The 16,841-nt window shown below is 47.4% G+C and overlaps 1 protein-coding gene across 7 annotated transcripts in view; it reads right to left on the bottom strand.

The window, feature by feature from the left end:
• Window positions 1-16,841, bottom strand: part of LOC118380174 (disabled homolog 1-like) — a 370,535-nt gene that overhangs the window by 90,587 nt on the left and 263,107 nt on the right. For 5 of the 7 annotated variants that reach the window (XM_052459038.1, XM_052459066.1, XM_052459068.1 and 2 more), the window contains exon 1: window positions 9,028-9,290. The exons of 1 other annotated variant lie outside the window; for it this stretch is intronic. The gene's annotated coding sequence lies outside the window, so the exon portion shown is untranslated. One more of the 7 variants, XM_052459057.1, reaches the window with a different exon arrangement.

Here is a 16,841-nt window from a genome sequence, read left to right as displayed (position 1 = left end):
CACTCTCTCTGTAAAGTAGTGCGTATGATGAGCTGAAATGGTACCTGGTATGACTCAGTGAGAGAATCTCCACTTCAAACTAGAGACTCTCTGAAGCATCAATATGGGCAGAGAGAAACAGAGAGGGGGGAATACTTCACTCCTTCCTTGACATCTCCTCCTCCTTTTCCCTTGCTCTCTCTCTCACTGCCTACATTTGAGTCATTAGAAGAATATTGCATATATCTCTACCCCTCTCTCACTTTTTCAATTCAAATGACAAGTTACATTGCATCCGACAGCATGGTACATTAACAATTTAACTTGAATTGCAGTTTCTCTGATTCCATTTGGCCTCCTGTCCCTGTTCAACTCAGCTCAGCTCAACCCGCCTCAGTCAGATGAGAGGAAGGGTGTCTGGCAACTGAGAGAGGAGAGGGTGGGTAGGGGGAGAGAGAGAGGAGAGGGTGGGTAGGGGGAGAGAGAGAGGAGAGGGTGGGTAGGGGGAGAGAGAGAGGAGAGGGTGGGTAGGGGGGGGGGAGAGAGGGTGGGTAGGGGGAGAGAGAGAGGAGAGGGGTGTAGGGGGGAGAGAGAGGAGAGGGTGTGTAGGGGGAGAGAGAGAGGAGAGGGTGGGTAGGGGGAGAGAGAGAGGAGAGGGTGGGTAGGGGGAGAGAGAGAGGGAGAGGGTGGGTAGGGGGAGCGAGAGAGGAGAGGGTGGGTAGGGGGAGAGAGAGAGAGAGGGTGGGTAGGTAGGGGGAGAGAGAGAGGAGAGGGTGGGGAGAGAGAGAGGAGAGGGTGGGTAGGGGGAGCGAGAGAGGAGAGGGTGGGTAGGGGAAGCGAGAGAGGGAGGGTGGGTAGGGGGAGCGAGAGATGGTGGGTGGGGGGGGAGCGAGAGAGGAGAGGGTGGGTAGGGGGAGCGAGAGAGGAGAGGTTGGGTAGGGGGAGAGAGAGAGGAGAGGGTGGGTATGAGGGGAGAGAGAGAGAGGAGAGGGTGGGTATGAGGGGAGAGAGAGGAGAGGGTGGGTAGGGGGGAGAGAGAGAGGAGAGGGTGGGTAGGGGGGAGAGAGAGAGGAGAGGGTGGGTAGGGGGGAGAGAGAGAGGAGAGGGTGGGTAGGGGGAGAGAGAGAGGAGAGGGTGGGTAGGGGGAGAGAGAGAGGAGAGGGTGGGGAGGGGGAGAGAGAGAGGAGAGGGTGGGTAGGGGGAGAGAGGAGGAGAGGGTGGGTAGGGGGAGAGAGAGAGGAGAGGGTGGGTAGGGGGAGAGAGAGAGGAGAGGGTGGGTAGGGGGAGAGAGAGAGGAGAGGGTGGGTAGGGGGAGAGAGAGAGGAGAGGGTGGGTAGGGGGAGCGAGAGAGGAGAGGGTGGGTAGGGGGGAGAGAGAGAGGAGAGGGTGGGTAGGGGGAGCGAGAGAGGAGAGGGTGGGTAGGGGGAGAGAGAGAGGAGAGGGTGGGAAGGGGGAGCGAGAGAGGAGAGGGTGGGTAGGGGGAGAGAGAGAGGAGAGGGTGGGTAGGGGGGGCGAGAGAGGAGAGGGTGGGTAGGGGGAGCGAGAGAGGAGAGATTGGGTAGGGGAGAGAGAGAGGAGAGGGTGGGTATGAGGGGAGAGAGAGGAGAGGGTGGGTAGGGGGAGGGAGAAAGAGGAGAGGGTGGGTAGGGGGAGAGAGAGAGGAGAGGGTGGGTAGGGGGGAGGGAGAGGAGAGGGTGGGTAGGGGGGAGAGAGAGGAGAGGGTGAGTAGGGGGAGAGATGGTGGGTAGGGGCACACGAGGAGTTAAGCACAGTGTGTGTGTGTAAGGGTTAGGAAAGCCCTGTGATACTGTCCAGTGTTGTCTATTTGGCTTGGAGAGAGAGGTAGAGGGATGGAGGTAGAGTGAGGAATAGAAAGACAGAGAGGAGGGATAGAGAGAGAGGTGGAGGGATGGAGACACAGAGGAGTTTTCTCCAGCACACCTGATTTGACTAATCAATGTCCTGATGAGCAGCTCAATAGCTGAATCAGATGTGTTTGAGCAGGGCGGGAGCAAAAACCTGCACATCCCTTACCTCTCAGGAAGAGGGTTGGCCAACCCTGCTCTCTCACAGCTCACCTGCCTATAGCAAGACAATTGCTGATGCCAGTCCCCTAAAATACATACACACATTAAAAACACCCACCCACCCACACACTTAAAACACCCACCTACACACACACCCAGCAGCCCCCCATTACCGCGGTGCCATGAGCATCAGAGGAGAATGGCTGGTGCTTTTATTCTCTCATCCTGCCTCTCCTCCTGTAAATGTATTCTGGGAATATTACACACACCAAGCCAGGATCAATGGGATGGGCATCCAGTCAATTCCCTTCCTCCTTCCCTCCTATCATCTCCTCCCTCCATTCCCTGCCTTCTTTCATCTCTTTCCCATTCCTACCTTCATGCTCATTCCTTCCCTTCTCTCCTTATCCTAAACCAGAACGTTGATATCTCTCAGTGGATATCAATTTGGGTAAAAGCATAAAACAAGGGTATTTGTGTGTCGTTTAAGTTAGGACCCAGCCCTATGGGAGAACTGTACAGAACCCAGCTCTATGGAAGAACTGTATAGAACCCAGCCCTATGGGAGAACTGTACAGAACCCAGCTCTATGGAAGAACTGTACAGAACCCAGCCCTATGGGAGAACTGTACAGAACCCAGCCCTATGGAAGAACTGTACAGAACCCAGCCCTATGGAAGAACTGTCCAGAACACAGCCCTATGGAAGAACTGTACAGAACCCAGCCCTATGGAAGAACTGTACAGAACCCAGCCCTATGAAAGAACTGTCCAGAACACAGCCCTATGGAAGAACTGTCCAGAACCCAGCCCTATCGGAGAACTATACAGAACCCAGCTCTATGGAAGAACTGTACAGAACCCAGCCCTATGGGAGAACTGTACAGAACCCAGCCCTATGGGAGAACTGTCCAGAACCCAGCCCTATGGGAGAACTGTCCAGAACACAGCCCTATGGAAGAACTGTACAGAACCCAGCCCTATGAAAGAACTGTCCAGAACCTGCTCCTCTTATTCTCTGTCCCCAACGCTCTAGGCGACCAGTTTTGATAGCCTTTAGCCGCACCCTCATACTACTCCTTCTCTGTTCCGCGGGTGATGTGGAGGTAAACCCAGGCCCTGCATGTCCCCAGGCACCCTCATTTGTTGACTTCTGTGATCAAAAAAGCCTTGGTTTCATGCATGTCAACATCAGAAGCCTCCTCCCTAAGTTTGTTTTACTCACTGCTTTAGCACACTCTGCTAACCCTGATGTCCTTGCCGTGTCTGAATCCTGGCTCAGGAAGGCCACCAAAAATTCAGAGATTCCCATAACCAACTATAACATCTTCCGTCAAGATAGAACTGCCAAAGGGGGAGGAGTTGCAATCTACTGCAGAGATAGCCTGCAAAGTAATGTCATACTTTCCAGGTCCATACCCAAACAGTTCGAACTACTAATTCTGAAAATTACTCTCTCCAGAAATAAGTCTCTCACGGTTGCCGCCTGCTACCGACCCCCCTCAGCTCCCAGCAGTGCCCTGGACACCATTTGTGAATTGATTGCCCCCCATCTAGCTTCAGAGTTTGTTCTGTTAGGTGACCTAAACTGGGATATGCTTAACACCCCGGCAGTCCTACAATCTAAGCTAGATGCCCTCAATCTCACACAAATCATCAAGGAACCCACCAGGTACAACCCTAACTCTGTAAGCAAGGGCACCCTCATAGACGTCATGCTGACCAACTGGCCCTCCAAATACACCTCCGCTGTCTTCAACCAGGATCTCAGCGACCACTGCCTCATTGCCTGTATCCGCTACGGTGCCGCAGTCAAACGACCACCCCTCATCACTGTCAAACGCTCCCTAAAACACTTCTGTGAGCAGGCCTTTCTAATCGACCTGGCCCGGGTATCCTGGAAGGACATTGACCTCATCCCGTCAGTTGAGGATGCCTGGTCATTCTTTAAGAGTAACTTCCTCACCATTTTAGATAAGCATGCTCCGTTCAAAAATGCAGAACTAAGAACAGATACAGCCCTTGGTTCACTCCAGACCTGACTGCCCTCGACCAGCACAAAAACATCCTGTGGCGGACTGCAATAGAATCGAACAGTCCCCGCGATATGCAACTGTTCAGGGAAGTCAGGAACCAATACACGCAGTCAGTCAGGAAAGCTAAGGCCAGCTTCTTCAGGCAGAAGTTTGCATCCTGTAGCTCCAACTCCAAAAAGTTCTGGGACACTGTGAAGTCGATGGAGAACAAGAGCACCTCCTCCCAGCTGCCCACTGCACTGAGGCTAGGGAACACGGTCACCACCGACAAATCCATGATTATCGAAAACTTCAACAAGCATTTCTCAACGGCTGGCCATGCCTTCCGCCTGGCTACTCCTGCCTCGGCCAACAAATCCGGCCCCCCAGCAGCTCCTCGCCCAAGCCTCTCCAGGTTCTCCTTTACCCAAATCCAGATAGAAGATGTTCTGAAAGAGCTGCAAAACCTGGACCCGTATAAATCAGCTGGGCTTGACAATCTGGACCCTCTATTTCTGAAACTATCCGCCGCCATTGTCGCAACCCCTATTACCAGCCTGTTCAACCTCTCTTTCATATCGTCTGAGATCCCCAAGGATTGGAAAGCTGCCGCAGTCATCCCCCTCTTCAAAGGGGGAGACACCCTGGACCCAAACTGTTACAGACCTATATCCATTCTGCCCTGCCTATCTAAGGTCTTCGAAAGCCAAGTCAACAAACAGGTCACTGACCATCTCGAATCCCACCGTACCTTCTCCGCTATGCAATCTGGTTTCCGAGCCGGTCACGGGTGCACCTCAGCCACACTCAAGGTACTAAACGACATCATAACCGCCATCGATAAAAGACAGTACTGTGCAGCCGTCTTCATCGACATTGCCAAGGCTTTCGACTCTGTCAATCACCATATTCTTATCGGCAGACTCAGTAGACTCGGTTTTTCGGATGACTGCCTTGCCTGGTTCACCAATTACTTTGCAGACAGAGTTCAGTGTGTCAAACCGGAGGGCATGTTGTCCGGTCCTCTGGCAGTCTCTGTGGGGGTGCCACAGGGTTCAATTCTCGGGCCGACTCTTTTCTCTGTATATATAAATGATGTTGGTCTTGCTGCGGGCGATTCCCTGATCCACCTCTACGCAGACGACACCATTCTATATACTCTCGGCCCGTCATTGGACACTGTGCTATCTAACCTCCAAACGAGCTTCAATGCCATACAACACTCCTTCCGTGACCTCCAACTGCTCTTAAAACGCTAGTAAAACCAAATGCATGCTTTTCAACCGATCGCTGCCTGCACCCGCATGCCCGACTAGCATCACCACACTGGATGGTTCCGACCTTGAATATGTGGACACCTATAAGTACCTAGGTGTCTGGCTAGACTGCAAACTCTCCTTCCAGACCCATATCAAACATCTCCAATCGAAAATCAAATCAAGAGTCGGCTTTCTATTCCGCAACAAAGCCTCCTTCACTCACGCTGCCAAGCTTAACCTAGTAAAACTGACTATCCTACCGATCCTCGACTTCGGCGATGTCATCTACAAAATCGCTTCCAACACTCTACTCGGCAAACTGGATGCAGTTTATCACAGTGCCATCCGTTTTGTCACTAAAGCACCTTATACTACCCACCACTGCGACTTGTATGCTCTAGTCGGCTGGCCCTCGCTACATATTCGTCGCCAGACCAACTGGCTCCAGGTCATCTACAAGGCCATGCTAGGTAAAGCTCCACCTTATCTCAGTTCACTGGTCACGATGGCAACACCCATCCCGTAGCACGCGCTCCAGCAGGTGTATCTCACTGATCATCCCTAAAGCCAACACCTCATTCGGCCGCCTTTCGTTCCAGTACTCTGCTGCCTGTGACTGGAACGAATTGCAAAAATCGCTGAAGTTGGAGACTTTTATCTCCCTCACCAACTTCAAACATCAGCTATCTGAGCAGCTAACCGATCGCTGCAGCTGTACATAATCTATTGGTAAATAGCCCACCCATTTTCACCTACCTCATCCCCACAGTTTTTATTTATTTACTTTTCTGCTCTTTTGCACACCAATATCTCTACCAGTACATGATCATCTGATCATTTATCACTCCAGTGTTAAACTGCAATATTGTAATTATTCGCCTACCTCCTCATGCCTTTTGCACACACTGTATATAGACTCCCCTTTTTTCTACTGTGTTATTGACTTGTTAATTGTTTACTCCATGTGTAACTCTGTGTTGTCTGTTCACACTGCTATGCTTTATCTTGGCCAGGTCGCAGTTGCAAATGAGAACTTGTTCTCAACTAGCCTACCTGGTTATATAAAGGTGAAATAAATAAAAAAAATAAAAACCCAGCCCTATGGAAGAACTGTACAGAACCCAGCCCCATGGGAGAACTGTACAGAACCCAGCCCTATGGGAGAACTGTACAGAACCCAGCCCTATATAATATATAACAAGTCCCCTGAAGGCCTCACAGTGCTTCTGAATAGATTACAATGAGAGAGAAAGAGAGGGAGAGAGAGACAGACACAGAGAGAGATACTTGTGTTTTCTTTGAGGGTTTCTACACAATGCTCTCTGCGTTTCTATGCTGACCTGAAGCTGCCTGCTGGGCCCACAAAGACTGAAGTAAGAGGGCCTCAAATGCACGAGCACACACACACACACACACACACACACACACACACACACACACACACACACACACACACACACACACACACACACACACACACACACACACACGCTCGCACACACACACACACACTCGCACGCTCGCACGCACACACACAGGACTTGATTTTAAAGTGGCTTCAAAGGTTCCAGAGGCAGACCAGGTAACCTGAGAGGTGAGGAAACAAGTGGAAGGACTGAAACATCTGCAGACAAACACAAACACACAGACACTCAGACGCAGGCACACACACACACATTACTGACTAGGTGGTAAGAACTGGCAGGAAGAGCGCGAGAGGCCGATGTAACACTGTAGAGGTGTGACAACACCTCACTAATAGCTAGCTCTGATTCATCCTGAGACACACACACACACACACTAATAGCTAGCTAGTGGTGAATCCTCCACAATGGATCGCAAGATGGGGGAAGAGACAAAAAGAGAGAGCAACGAAGAAGAGTGTAAAACCTGAGAAAATATTTTCCTATTGATACCAGGGTCTATATTCCCCATTATAGTCTGTTTACTATGTCCATCATTCACATACTTACTTTTGAGAAAACGTTTCATTGCCATGACCCTCCTTTGACCAATCACACCTTAGAAATATGTTACCATGGTAGCAAGGGAGCTTTGGCCTTGGTGGAGCTGCTGGCTGAGGGAAGTGTGTGTGTGTTGGTGATTTGTCTCCTGTCAGACACACACACATACATACATACACTCACTCACTCACTCACCCTAACTCTGGGGCAAAAGAGAAATGTGTGGTCTGCCTTCTGTCATATCCCATCATCCTCCATTTCTCTTTACCAAATGAGGCGTTGTGACGTGGACAACATGCCGTCCCACACTGTACACCCCTCATCCTACCAAACACTCACATGTAGCACATGGGGATGTGTGAAACTTATTCCTCAGCCTGAAGTGTCCCCACTTTCGCCAGCGAATAGCTAGCTCTCACATGGCGCTGACTGGTAAGACGTTTGGGTGGTCACATGTGCTAGCAAGGTAGAGGTCCTGGGTGCGAGCCGAATCAGGAGGAAATGGTACTCGCTAAGCAAGCAGCATGACGTCCTTTAGGCACGCACACACAGAGTGGATTGAACAGAAACAGACGCAGGTAGTTTCCTGCATGGGTGAAGACTTAGTAGACAGATTCTGTGAAGATTTAGTAGACAGATTATGTGAAGCCTTAGTGGACAGATTATGTGAAGCCTTAGTGGACAAATTATGTGAAGCCTTAGTGGACAGATTATGTTGAGCCTTAGTGGACAGATTATGTGAAGCCTTAGTGGACAGATTATGTGAAGCCTTAGTGGACAGATTATGTGAAGCCTTAGTGGACAAATTCTGTGAAGCCTTAGTGGACAAATTCTGTGAAGCCTTAGTGGAAAAATTCTGTGAAGACTTAGTGGACAGATTCTGTGAAGACCTAGTGGACAGATTCTGTGAAGACCTAGTGGACAGATTCTGTGAAGATTTAGTGGACAGATTCTGTGAAGACCTAGTGGACAGATTCTGTGAAGATTTAGTGGACAGATTATGTGAAGATTTAGTGGACAGATTCTGTGAAGCGCTAGAGCAGGACTGAGGAGCAGCTATAGCTCTAGTGTGTGTGTGTGTAGCCATTTCATGATTAATGCAGCTTTCAGCCATGCACAGACCGACTGGGATACCCATTCACAAGACCTTTCTCTCTATCCTACCCTTTCTCTCTCCACCTTGCTCCCCCCTAGCCCCTGACAGAGTAGTATTCATTACATTTCTCCTCCAGTTGGTGATCAATATCAGAACAGCCCAGTTACACTTCAACTCATTCTCCTCAAGGCAGGATCCAGCACAGAGGTCATTCATTCAACAGGAAAAGAGAGAGGCTCCCTAACTTGGCGCGGTAGAACACCAAGTAGAACCCGAATGCCTTAATATGGAACGCCCAGGAATATCCGCATACACACACTCACTCACGCACACATGCACGCTCGCTCACTCACTCACTCACGCACACATGCACGCTCACTGAAATATGTCAATGCAGCAAACAACTGCCTGCTCTCTCCCCATTTCTGTAACACACACAATGAGAGTCATTTCTACACACTGAGAAGTCTAAAGATTACTTTTAAAGACTTTCTTTTCCAACCATTAAACCCTGATGCAGCAGCAGTGGAGATCTGCTGCAGTGAATATTATATCTGTCTGGAAAAACTTCCGATTTACAAAACACCTGCCATGCACCGTTGTGACATTCTGCAGCGATATTTATATACTCATCTGCGTAAACCTAAAGCTTTCATTTCGTCCAAATGCCTTTTCATCACTGGTTTACCTTCTTACTGCCGGTCCGAGATTGAGTAGGCCTACAGTTAGTTCCAATTCTGCTGCGAGGTTTACAATCCAACAACCATCCACGTTATTCCCAACATCCACAAACAAGGTTTCAGAAGCGGTTATCCACTTTCCCATCCAAGGGATAGTGACTGAATCGCGCCTACATCCCACTTCCCCGATATAAAAAATATTTAAAAAATATGTCAGGATTTCCTATTTCCGCGCGTAATTTCCCTTTATTCTCGTCCCCCTTTTTGTCGTGGTTACCTCTCTCTCTCTCTCTCTCCTTCCCTCTGTTCGGCAGCCGCTGAAGTTGCCTAGTTACCTCTATCTGTAGGGTAGCTCAGAACACCAGGATTGACAGCCAATCAGAAAGCAGGGTGCGTGTTAACTATTTTTCTGCTGGGCTGTCCTGGTTTCGTGTTTTCAGGGGAAATTGAGTGTGCGTGTGTGGATGGAGGTATAAAAAAAAAGAGTATCAAAAACCGAGCTGCGTAAGAAAACAAAGTAAAGAGAGAGAGAGAGAGTTGGATGGATGAGAGTTTAAAAAAACAGATTGGAATGTCAAAACAACATATCTGAATTTGTCTGTAGTGAGTAAAGTGAAAAATATTGTGTGGGGTGTTGATACAGGTCACAGAAAAACATTTTGAACCTTAATCGATGCAAGATGGATTTTTAAATCTAGTTTTGATGGTTCAACACGTTAAATACTTCCGCTTATGTTTGGTACGTTTCCCTGTTTTAAACATAAATCAATCCCAAAAGTCTTGTTTGTATTCAATATCAGGATTTTATATATGGCTATTAGCATTCAGCAGTAAATTGACTTGAAAATGTCAGCCGGAGTACGAATTATACCGTGACATTCAGGCGGTCTCTATGTTTTTAACGGGACATCCTATGTCTGCGTGGACAAACATCTGTTATGTGTTTTACAGCAAAGACATGTCATTTAACTGTAAAAAATGTATTACCGTTAATGTGTCATGAACACAACCAGATTATATTTTTATCTGATTGTCAAACAAATCTCTTCAAAAAGTATGTTGAATTGATTACCTGCGCACGTTCTTCTACTACAAAGAAAGTCCAGCAGTCGAACAGTGCACTGTGCACCCGCCATTTGAATGAGAAGTACATCTATTTTCAAACATCATAAGCGTAATGACATTCCGCCTACAAAGTGGTGTGTATTCATGGGTGCCAGGCTTCCCTAAAAATGTTTTCAATAAAAAAAGTAAACAAACTAATAAAATGATTTCTCATTCGTGTCTATCTAGTCCTTTCATTAAATTCGCTATTTCACCAGAGAACGCACCCGAGCGAGGCAAACAGCGGCCGTCTGTCTGGACAAAAATAATATGGCATGTCCTATTATTTTTTGCCAGACAGCATCAGATACATGGGCTACACATTAGTATTAGTAGATCGAGAGAAGCTGTTTCGCTCGCCCTTATTCGTTTCCCGGTGAGATTTATGAATTAACAATATATATTATCGGTATTTGTCAAAGTCTTTGTAAACACCAGGTGTACACTAACAGTGAAATTCATACTTAATGGCCTTTCCCAACAATGCAGAAAGAAATAAAATAGAACAATACTAGAAAGTAAAACACTTAATAATAGAAGTAATGATAAATACATAATGAGTAACAATAACTTGGCTATATACACAGGGTACCAGCAGGGCTACGAGGTCATTCAAGTAGATATGAACATACAACCAGTAACAAAGTGACAGATAGTAAACAGTAGCAGCAGCGTATGTGATGAGTCAAAAAAGTTAGTGCAAAAAAGGTCAATGCAGATAGTTAAATAGTTAACCAAATAGCCACCCGGACTAACTATTTAGCAGCATTATGGCTTGGGGGTAGAGGCTGTTCAGGGTCCTGTTGGTTCCAGACTTGGTGCATCAGTATCGTTGCCATGCGGTAGCAGAGAGAACAGTCTATGACTTGGGCGGCTGGAGTCTTTGACAATTTTGGGGCCTGAACCTGCCTGGTATAGAGGTCCTGGATGGCAGGGAGCTCGGCCCCAGTGATGTACTGGGCTGTACACACTACCCTCTGTAGCGCCTTGCGGTCAGATGCCAGATAGTTGCCATACCAAGTGGTGAAGCAGCCAGTCAAGATGGTCTCAATGTTGCAGCTGTATAACTTTTTGAGGATCTGAGGGCCATGCTAAATCTTTTCAGCCTCTTGATGGGGAAGAGGATTTGTCGTGCCCTCTTCACGACTGTGTTGGTGTGCGTGGACCATGATAGATCCTTAGTGATGTGGACACTGAGGAACTTGAAGCTCTGGACCCGCTCCACTACAGCCCTGTTGATGTGAATGGCGGCGTGCTTGCCCTTCGTGGCCTGGATACGCCACTGATTGGAACCCACTGGGCACAGACCTCAATTCAACATCTATTCCACATTGGTTCAACGTAATTTCATTAAAATGGTGTGGAAACAATGTTGATTCAACCATAGTATTCCAGGCCAAACTTCACAGAGATGTTGTCCTCCCTACTACCTCTCAAACAGAATATTTTAAATAGTATGTTTTTCTCACTGAGTGCACAAAACATTAAGAACACCCTCCTAATATTGAGTTGCACCCCCCAGCCTCAGCCTACACTGATTTAAGTGGATTTAACAAAAGGCATCAATAAGGCATCATAGCTTTCACCTGGTCAGTCTATGCCATGGAAAGAGCAGGTGTACTCAATGTTTTGTATAGTCAGTGTATATACATATCTCTTCTGCATTATATCTCACCTTCTCCACTCATCGCTCTCTCTTTCTCTTCCTGTATCTTTCTACATGGACCTCCCTCTTTCTTTAGCGTTCTCTGTCTAAGCTTGGTTGAACAGAAAACTCTGGGATGCTCTCTCTCTGTCTCACACACACACACACACACACACACACACACACACACACACACACACACACACACACACACACACACACACACACACACACACACACACACACACACACACACACACACACACACACACACACACACACACACACACACACACACACACACACACACACACACACACACACACACACACACACACACGTCTCCTGTAGTAATCTGTGTGATTCTCCAGATGGAAGCTGTCTGTCTCCTGTAGCAACATCCTGGTCAGCTCCCACATTCTGTTTACACATACACACACAGACACACTGTTACTCACAGGATTATAATTCCTCAACACATGTCACAATGACACAAAAAGACATTGTAGACCAATAAGCTTGCTGGCTTTGTGTCCTGTTGTTAGTCAATCTGTCTATCTATCAGCTGAAATGTCAGTCAGACTGACATCCGTCAATCAGTCTGGAGGTGACTGGTTAGTGAGGAGATTACTGTTACCGTGTGTGTGTGTGTGTGTGTGTGTGTGTGTGTGTGTGTGTGTGTGTGTGTGTGTGTGTGTGTGTGTGTGTGTGTGTGTGTGTGTGTGTGTGTGTGTGTGTGTGTGTGTGTGTGTGTGTGTGTGTGTGTGTGTGCGTGTGTGTGTGCGTGTGTGTGTGCGCGCGAAGGACAGGCAACAGCGTGGACAGATCATTGGGTGGAGTCAGAGGAAACTGGTTGACAAATCATCAAAGAACAACCAAGGGGGTGGGGTTAACAAGCATCTTCCCCTCCCTCTCTTCTCTTTGTCACTTTCTCTCTCTCTCTCTTTTTCTTTCTCTGTTCTCTCTGTCTTGCTCCCTCGCTGTCTCTTCTTTCAGCCTCACTAAGTAGGGCTCTCCAGTGACCTCTCCAACAGATAAATGCCTGGTACTTTGATATAAATGGAATATTATAGAATTATTTTCTGTATTGGAGAAACCAGGGAAGACAACAGTAGCTGTCTCCTCTCCTGTTTTTCTTTTTGTCGTTTTGGTCTGTCCATACATTTACAGAGTGATACAGACTGTGTGTGACACAGGGAGAGAGAAGGAGAATTACAAAGTTCAGTGACAGAAAGAGAGGGGGAGTGGGGGTGGTGCTAGTGTGTGTGTGCACGTGCATATGTTTGTTTTAGATGAGCCTCAGTGAAATGTCACACATGTTTTAGCTCTCATCAGGATGGAGCTTTGTGGGTAAATGCCCTCAAGACAACCCATCAGATTTCATTAATACACCACTTACACACACACACACAGTCTTGTACAACTAACCTTGTGAGGACACACAATTCAGTACCATTCAAAATCCAAATTTCCCTAAACCCTAACCCTAAACCTAAACCTAACCCTAACGCTAACCCGTACCCTAACACTACCCCTAACCCTAACCTTTACCTGAAAACCTAACCTTAACTCTAACCCTAGCTCCTAACCCCAACCCTAGCTCCTAACCCTAATTCTAACCTTAACATTAATTCCAACCTTAACCCCCTAGAAATTGCATTTGTCCTTGTGGGGAACAACAAAATGTCTCCAGTTGGTAAAATGTTTGTGTGTTTACTATTCTTGTGGAAACATCTTCACCAGCTCAGAGACAGAAACATCTTCACCAGCTCAGAGACAGAAACATTGTCACTAGCTCAGAGACAGAAACATGTCCTCCAGCTCAGAGACAGAAACATATTCACTAGCTCAGAGACAGAAACATATTCAATAGATCAGAGACAGAAACATCCCCACCAGCTCAGAGACAGAAACATCCCCACCAGCTCAGAGACAGAAACATCCCCACCAGCTCAGAGACAGAAACATCCCCACAAGCTCAGAGACAGAAACATGTCCACCAGCTCAGAGACAGAAACATCTTCACCAGCTCAGAGACAGAAACATCTTCACCAGCTCAGAGACAGAAACATCTTCACCAGCTCAGAGACAGAAACATCTCCATCAGCTCAGAGACAGAAACATCTTCAGCAGCTCAGAGACAGAAACATATTCAATAGATCAGAGACAGAAACATCCCCACCAGCTCAGAGACAGAAACATCCCCACCAGCTCAGAGACAGAAACATCCCCACCAGCTCAGAGACAGAAACATCCCCACCAGCTCAGAGACAGAAACATCCCCACCAGCTCAGAGACAGAAACATCTCCACCAGCTCAGAGACAGAAACATCTTCACCAGCTCAGAGACAGAAACATCTCCACCAGCTCAGAGACAGAAACATGTCTACCAGCTCAGAGACAGAAACATCTTCACTAGCTCAGAGACAGAAACATGTCTACCAGCTCAGAGACAGAAACATCTTCACCAGCTCAGATACAGAAACATCTTCACCAGCTCAGAGACAGAAAAATCTTCACCAGCTCAGAGACAGAAACATCTCCATCAGCTCAGAGACAGAAACATCTTCAGCAGCTCAGAGACAGAAACATCCCCACCAGCTCAGAGACAGAAACATCCCCACCAGCTCAGAGACAGAAACATCCCCACAAGCTCCTAGACAGAAACATGTCCACCAGCTCAGAGACAGAAACATCCCCACAAGCTCAGAGACAGAAACATGTCCACCAGCTCAGAGACAGAAAAATCTTCACCAGCTCAGAGACAGAAAAATCTTCACCAGCTCAGAGACAGAAAAATCTTCACCAGCTCAGAGACAGAAACATCTCCATCAGCTCAGAGACAGAAACATCTTCAGCAGCTCAGAGACAGAAACATATTCACTAGCTCAGAGACAGAAACATTGAAATTGAGAGAGAGAGAGAGAGAGAGAGAGAGAGAGAGAGAGACAGAAAGCAGAGAGAGACAGAAAGCCCGTTGAAATTGAATTGAGAGAGAGAGAGAGAGAGAGAGAGAGAGAGAGAGAGAGAGAGAGAGAGAGAAGGTTGGGGATAAAGTAGAGACAGAGAGAAGGAAGAGACAGTGAGCATTAAGAAACAGGCTCTGTGTCATCTGTTCTCCCTGTCCTCCATTAACTTCTCACACATCTGCATTGTGTGTGTGTGTGTGTGTGTGTGTGTGTGTGTGTGTGTGTGTGTGTGTGTGTGTGTGTGTGTGTGTGTGTGTGTGTGTGTGTGTGTGTGTGTGTGTGTGTGTGTGTGTGTGTGTGTGTGTGTGTGTGTGTGTGTGTGTGTGTGTGTGTACAGACACTTAGCTACGGCGAGAGTAGAGAGACTAATGTGTGAAACCTCAGCATTACCATTACCCATGACTAAGATAACCATTCTGACACAAGGCCATCTCCATTTGAGAGAGAGAGAGAGAGACATGTAAATAGATGTTGAGAGAGGTAGCGGTAGAGGAGACTAATTAGAGAAAGAGGGTGGAGATGTCTCCTCTCGTCTCTACAGGGTGAGACAGAGTTAAAGTACATCACCATGCTAGAACCTCAGAACACTCATTAACGACACTGAGAGCGAACAACAGACAGACAGAGAAAAGCAGAGAGAGAGGCAAGAGAAGGAGGAGGGGAGGGGTGGAACTAGGTCAAGGAAGAGAGGGAGAGACGGAGAGAGGGAAAGCTGTTAGCTTGGCCCCCAATTAACTTGTCTAATCATCCACCATCCTACCATTCTACCAGCAGTGCATATGACAACAATGGGCCTCTGTGTGTGTAGTGCTATTGTAAAGATATGATGGTGCAGAGAGAGGGTGAAGGGGGCATTATTTAAGGGTAGGAGATGGGAGGTCTTGGCTAAAAGCTCACTGAACTGTAAACCTGAGCCAGAGCTTGCCTCCCAAATGGCACCATATTACCTACACAGTTCACTATTTTTGTCCAATAGCCCCTGGTCAAAAGTAGTGCATTGTATAGGGACTAGGGTGCCATATGGAACACAGGCAATATAAGATGTCCCCATCTGACACTGGAACTGGTAAACGCTCTACTACTGCAGTACACTCAAATACACTACATTAATATACAATAAAACACAACAGCACATGGTAACTATACATTCCAGTAATCCCACAAACGGTTTGTTAGGGCTCTGAATATGACACTGAGAATGTAATACACACACACGCATACTTTTCTTGAAGCAGATATATGTTTTTTTTTAAACTGTGTTTAATGTGGGGTTTCACTTAAAATAAGAACAAAACACAATTTTCTCTCTGTAGAAAAAAACAGCAACAATGTTCTGGCCTGGAGCGCTCAGAGCTGTACTAATCTGGTTTACTGTTGTTGTATTCTTGGAGGATTGTCTGATGTCTGCTGTTTAGAAACATGGAGGTTATTTCTGTGCTCAGCCAGAGAACAGAAACTGTGTCATTACCGATTCCACCACCAAACCACACTGCTACTGTCACACCCTTATCTGTTTCACCTGTCTTTGTGATTGTCTCCACCCCCCATAAGTTGTCTCCCATCTCCCCTCATTATCCCCTGTGTATTTATACCTGTGTTCTCTGTTTGTCTGTAGCCAGTTTGTTTTGTTTGTCAAGCCTGCCAGCGTTTTCCCTCTTGTTCCTGTCTTTTCTGTTTTCTAGTTTTCCCGGTTTTGACCATTTCGCCTGCCCTGACCCTGAGACTGCCTGCCGTCCTGTACCTTTAAGACTCTGATCTAGATTACTGACCTCTGCCTGCCCTTGACCTGTCGTTTCGCCTGCCCTGACCCTGAGACTGCCTGCCGTCCTGTACCTTTAAGACTCTGATCTAGATTACTGACCTCTGCCTGCCCTTGACCTGTCGTTTCGCCTGCCCTGACCCTGAGACTGCCTGCCGTCCTGTACCTTTAAGACTCTGATCTAGATTACTGACCTCTGCCTGTCCTTGACCTGTCATTTCGCCTGCCCTGACCCTGAGACTGCCTGCCGTCCTGTACCTTTAAGACTCTGATCTAGATTACTGACCTAGGTTACTTCGACACTGTCTGCATCTGGGTCTTCCCTAAAACGTGATAGCTACTGGT

The sequence above is a fragment of the Oncorhynchus keta genome, chromosome 1 (genome assembly GCF_023373465.1).
Source record: "Oncorhynchus keta strain PuntledgeMale-10-30-2019 chromosome 1, Oket_V2, whole genome shotgun sequence".
Taxonomy (NCBI): domain Eukaryota; kingdom Metazoa; phylum Chordata; class Actinopteri; order Salmoniformes; family Salmonidae; genus Oncorhynchus; species Oncorhynchus keta.
The sequence above is the reverse complement of the archived record's forward strand: the minus strand, read 5'-3'. Positions and strand labels throughout refer to the sequence as shown.